We start from the raw sequence: 6,495 nt of genomic DNA on the forward strand, positions 1-6,495 counted from the left end.
ATATAGTCATAATTTAAATACACAAATTAATTTTCATTCTCATACAAAAGATTGTCTAATAAGTATTAACAATGATTCGCTAAATTAATTATGGTATTTTTTTACAGCATATCCCTGCAATAATGAATGAATTATGCAAAACTTTTATAGATAATCTAATTGGTAATAGGATTCAACCTAAGTTTATCTTAAGGGAGATCATGTGTTCGAATCATGGGGAATACAACAGAAAACCATAAGGGGTAAGAGGCTAGATACACTCCCAAAGTAGACAGTACATAAGAGAACGATCGAGTACAATGTTTGGGTCGTTATTGTCTAATTGGTATCAAAATTTAACGTAATCTTCTTAAGGGGAGGTCAAGTATTCGATTTGAATCCCATTAAGAGAGATTTAAGATGAATTTTGACACTAATTGAGAGAGCCAAAAACCAAATGGTTCTCGAATCGAAGAACCAAATCAATAATATTTATTTGTGAAACCGAACCAAATCGTTTGGTTATGCTCAGTTTTGGTTTGATTTGGTCTTGACATTTTGTCCATCTGTAACTGAGAGGGCTAGTCTAATTTTTTTGTTATTTTCGATCTTATGAAGAAATTTTATTTTATTTAAAAGTAGAACACATATTAATTAGGGGATAAGTCTCACCCTTAAGTATGCATATAATTATTACGTTACATTAGCTTAAAAGACAAAAAGACAATACAACAAAAGATAAGGAAAAAATATGCAAACATTTACATTTAGTAGCGGTTCAAATTTTAGTGAGAAAAAACTGATTGAGTTTAACTAGAATTGAACCATCAAAAATCAAATCCAACTCAATTCAAGTGGTTTTTGTTTAGTTTTGATACCCAATAACTTTGGACAATGATTTAAAATAGCCGTCGAATAATTTATCGATATCATAAATTTTGCTCCACCCGAAAACAACCAATTCACTTAAAGTTTGGCCCATGAGTTTAGCCCAAGTAGTGGTTATTGAGTTAGGTTATTAGATTGGTGATTCAGTTAGTGTGTTAGCCTTTTGGATTGTGTGGTCCATTTCTTTGTAGGTAAGTGGCAACTACGGATGACAATTCGAATTCTCGAAACCAAAAATCGTGGTTAATCGAACAGAATAAGGCAAAAAAAGAGAATCGATGCCGCAATGGGATGAATACGGTATTTGATTTTAATGCCTCGGTTCGGGACGGGACGGGTATTGTATTTACGCGCATCACCCTGCCCCGAACTGATTACCCATTAAAAAAATTAATTAAATTTGGATTTTACATTTGGGAATTTGGATATTGTTTACATTTTCATTGGAAATATTGTTTGCTAAATTGACTTAGTATTGTGTTTTTGTTTTCATTGATTTTTTTCATAAATTATTTTTTTCCAATTTGATAGCTGGACCTATAAAAAATAATTTATTTTCGTGATTATTAACCACCCAAACAGAGCCGAACCGAACCAACTTACATGGTTATGGTGCAGTTATGATATAGCCAAAAAATTGGTAGTTAGGTGACGAATTTGGTCGAACCGATCCCGAATCGAACCATTACCAACTCTAATAGTAGCCCATTTATAGACAAGACTTTGGCCCAATCCATTTGAGTGACCTAATGTTTTGCTATATATGTTTTGTTCCCAACTGTGTCTTTCTTAATGTGAAGTGAAATGATAGAGAGGCAGTCTAAGGGTGGGAGAAGGATTCTACCATTGCTTTGTCCTCAATTTCTATATTGTAGTCACGTCCCCTTTGTGTCCTTTGTAGATTATAAGAGGATAACCTGAGTGTGGTTAGAGAGGCAAACTGAGTGGTAGTCAGGGGTAGTCGAATGTGCAAAGTTGTAGGTCGAGCCAAGATCATGTGGTGTTCATTTGATTGGTTTTTCTAAGCTCGAATCAGGATTTCTCGAAAATTTCCACAACAAATGATATCAGTGACTTTTGGCTGCCAAAATTGACTGAAACGTGGCCTAAACGAAGTTGGAAATTCGAGGAGAAACATCCAATGTGAAAATTAAGGCTGCGAGACTTGTTTTTGTTGGAGAAATAGACCATTAGCATGACATGCAGGCAAAGACAATCGAAGAACGGTAGCGCATGATCTTCGAAATCAGCACATGGCGTCAATGCATGTGTCCCGCGCATAGAACTGGTGATGGCCGGTGATTTCTTTGGGTGACATGGTAGACCCATGCAGTGGTGTCTATTTTCAGTTTTAAGCAATACGGTGAAAGTTCGATGATTTTTCCCTTTGACGTTAGGGTACCAAGTGTCATTTTATGTTGTCGCTGTTGCTAGAAGCTTTATGGCAAATGGTACAGCGAATTCACATCTCTCATCGTTTACGGAGCAATAGATATGGTCTGCTTGGTATCGATTCTTTCCTTTTGTTATTGTAGTTAAGACTATTGTATAGGATAGTTATTTATTTTTCGTACTAGAAGTCATCATGTGGGGGTAACATTATGATTGGGATCATTGTGAATGGGTAACCATTTCCTGTTGCTAGACCGAGTAATTATTTGCCTTGAATTCTTTATGAATTTGTCGTTAATTTGATTTTCACTATTAGAATTGCACGTGACCTTGTGAAAGTTTGTTTAACTATTTTCTATGAATTGTATATGTACTTTGCTTGTGGTTGTCGTAGGTTGTGTTTTGTGCATTTTTTGATAAATTGACAACACACTTCGAGGTGCTTTTTCAATGGAAAAATGAGATTTTTTGATTTGGCAAAACAAAAATCTTTTTATAAAACTCTTGATGAAAAATATAGGTCTAAGGCAAGTGCGAAAATTAAGAAATGTTTTTTTAACTACAATATTTTTTGGACATGTTAAAAGAGACTATACTATGAAATATAATCGGAGGAAAGGTAAAGAAAGAGAGGTGACGTGAATATTGCCACAGGGTCAAGATATGTGAGGTTTATTGAGATTAAACTTGGTTACTATGTGTACATCCGTGTTTAATTCTTTCTGTATGTATGTGATTGTTTAATTATGTTGCATGGTTATATGACATTTCAATATGTTTGATATGTGCATTTGTATAAATTTTGAGAGCAATCTAATTATTTTGTGTAATGTATTTGCATGCATAATAGGTTGAGATTTATGGCATCCTCATTTTTCTCTATAAGTGGCGTGACAAGAAAGAGGGTCAGCCATGTGTGAGTTATCTTCTCCCTCTTTCTGAACCTATTTTCTCAGTGTAGTGAAGTTACTAACTCTTTCTTCACGCCACGTTTATCCTTCCCTTTGTAGGATAAATCCTTTGTATATTTCTCGAGCTTTGATATTGGAGTAACTTTGTGGTGCATGAATTGATTTAAATTGAGCCCTAACTTTCGTGGTCGTCAAATATGTTTATTTTGCTATAGTGGGTTTGAGATACATTAGCAATATGTTTATTGGTAATGTAGAATATAGATACCTGCGGGCACATTGATGATATGTATGAGAGATATGGAGGGTGATAATTGGATCACAAGTGGAGATGTAATTAAGCGTTGGAATCCTCTATTTGCCAAGACCCTGTACAAGTAGAGAGAGAGAGAGAGAGAGAGAGAGAGATACTTCTATCACTTTTGTTAGATGGAGACTTATTATTCACCTTAGGATGAAAGAGGTAAAGTGGTGATAAATGATTATCCCATGGACTTAGGATCTACTACGGTTTATCAGTTAAACATGCATCAGTGATTAGTCTAGCATGACGACCAGTGAGATAAGCTATATGTTATCAATGTACGAGTAACACGGAATGGTATAAGATAAGTGTGGTGAACTCTTTTCATGGGGACATTTATGCATTTGTTGCATGTGTGTTTGGCTATTTGATTGATTAACATGATGTTAGTATATTGTTCTGTGTGAACATATTTGAAAAAATTTGTATGTTATCCTATGTTATATCTTCATCGTATGTACGATTCGTCCTTGCTTGACCACTGTGATTATCTACTTCTACTTAGATGTTTTTGACTTTAGCCCTGGTGAATACATGGAGCTGATATGGTATGTGTTTCGGATCCGAAACACAAGGTAAGGTCTGTGATACCAATTATAAACTTTTTTGTTTTGTTTGCTTGCATGTTGATTGGGTATCAACGTGGAAATTTGTTGAGTTTTGATAGCCAATAAATCCGAATGATGATTTAAGAAACATGTCGATAATTTATCAACACCATGAATTTGGCTCGACCTAAACAACGAATTCACTTGAATTTTGGCCTATGTAATCATTGAGTTGGGTTATTAAATTGGTGATCTGATTAGTGTATTAGCCTTTTGGATTGTGTGGTCCATTTATTTGTAATTAAATGGCAGCCATTTATAGAGAAGACCTTGGCCCTGTCCATTTGAGTGACCTAAGGTCTTGCTATATATGTTTTGTTCCTAGTCGTGTCTTTCTTGGTGTATTAGCTACAATGTGAATTGAAATGAGAGAGAGAGAGGGGCAGTCTAAGTGTGGGAGAAGGATTCAACCATTGCTTTATTTTAAATTTCTATATTGTAGTCACCACCCCCTTTGTGTCCTATGTAGATTAGAAGGGGGTAACTTGAGTGTGGTTAGAGAGGTAACCAGAGTGGTAATAAGGGGTAATCGAAGGTGTAAAGTTGTGGGTCAAGCCGAGGTCATGTGGTGTTCGTTTGGTTGGATTTTCTTAGCCCAAATCAAGATTTCTTGAAGATTTTTGCAAAAGTTTTGAAAAAAGCTCACATCCTTATACAATTCATCAGTGATTGTTTTTGAGGTTTAAAGCTTAAAATTGTAACACGTTCTGTTGGTGTCTAGATTTAACATAAAACAAAAAAAAAATTACGTAAAAGAAAAAAAGAGGAAGAAGAAAAGAGAAATTTAAAACTCACATGTAGGGGTTGACAATACACGTGTTATGGAAACTAACAAGTTATTAGGTTGAGCTAGTATAAAAATTCTTTTTACACTTCAATAGTGAATTTAGACTTGGACTGCCAGGACTATAGCCCTAGCCAGCTTTTTCCTAGATACACCTCCAACCGTGAGTAGTTCAAAGAATTAGATCCATGGCCAAGTACTTAGCTCGACTAACTCAATAAAACAGGCAAAAATGGGTGCGTGAATTGAGTTTGTGCTTTTCTACATTATGTAGAAATTAGAGTAGAGAGCAAATTGGAAAATAATATCTATTTAGAGGACGGCAGAAGAAATGCATGTAAAAAAATAGGTATGACAGTCTTCCCGTCAAAGTTGAGCAGTTTGAAGGACTCAATCAGTGGTCAAATACTTGGCTTGACTAATAACTAGATAAAATGGGAAGGTTGAGAACAACTTGACAAATGTTGTCTTTGATCTTTACTAGGAAATTAAAGAAAATTAGAATGTTTTATAAAAGAAAAAAGAAAATAAAGAATAAAAGTCAATAGATTTGTGTGTATTATATGGAAAATCAAAGTCCTATATTTATAGGGAATAATTATAAATACAATGGTAATAATTTCTAGGATTATATGTGTACAATTGTCATCCACTAATAAACTTACAATTTACAACACTTTTGAGTTTTAAATCATAATCATTAGGTAGAATTGAAGCCACGATTTCAAATCTTTTCCTTTTTTTACAGACTTTACCTAAATCTTTCGTTTGTATCGCCCACAGCCCCAAACCAGTGGCGAATCCAGGATTCAAGTTCAGCTAGGGCGGTTTGACCGTTGACCGATGATCGTTGACTGTCGACAATCGTAATTGTTCGATCGTTTATTAAAATTTGGTTACATAATATTAAAAGTCATTCAATATATATGTAAATGAACTAAAACGTCAAAATCGTATACATATGAAAATATACTTCGATACAATCCAAAATAGTAAAAAAAAAAAAAAAATACGATACAACCTTACTCAGTTACTCTGTAACTATAAACTTAGACAACTGTATTCTACGGGGTCTCATAATTTGAAAACGTTGCAATATTGTCTCATTCTCAATTTGTTTAAAAACAGCTTTCTCCACGTAAACCACCAAATTGTCATTCAACCAGATATCACCCATTTTGTTGCGCAAATCACTCTTGATTAGATTCATAGCAGAAAATACCCTTTCAACACTTGCAGTTGCCACATGTAATATCAAAGCCAAGGTGAGCAGCCTATAAACCAATGGAAAATAACAGGAACTTCTAGTTTCAATCAACTTCTGAGCTACACAGGATATATTATTGAGATTAAAGAAAGTTTCGTCCATTCTCACAAGCAAAAGAAACTTATCAAGTTGAGGTCTAAGTAATAAAAGTTCTTTACTATTGAAGTCCAAAGGATAGAACTGAGCAAAACATAGTAATTTATCCTTATCAAAAGCTGCAAATGAATCTCTTGGACTTAAACATGAAATGCAAGTAAAGAGCTCAGTAGTTGTTTCTGGAAATCGATCATTCAACTCTTGCAAGATTGAGTCTATCACATGACAATACAAATCAACATAAAAGCGATGAAAATAAGTCACCT

Source organism: Olea europaea, chromosome 23 (assembly GCF_002742605.1).
Source record: "Olea europaea var. sylvestris chromosome 23, O_europaea_v1, whole genome shotgun sequence".
In the NCBI taxonomy this organism is placed as follows: Eukaryota; Viridiplantae; Streptophyta; class Magnoliopsida; order Lamiales; family Oleaceae; genus Olea; species Olea europaea.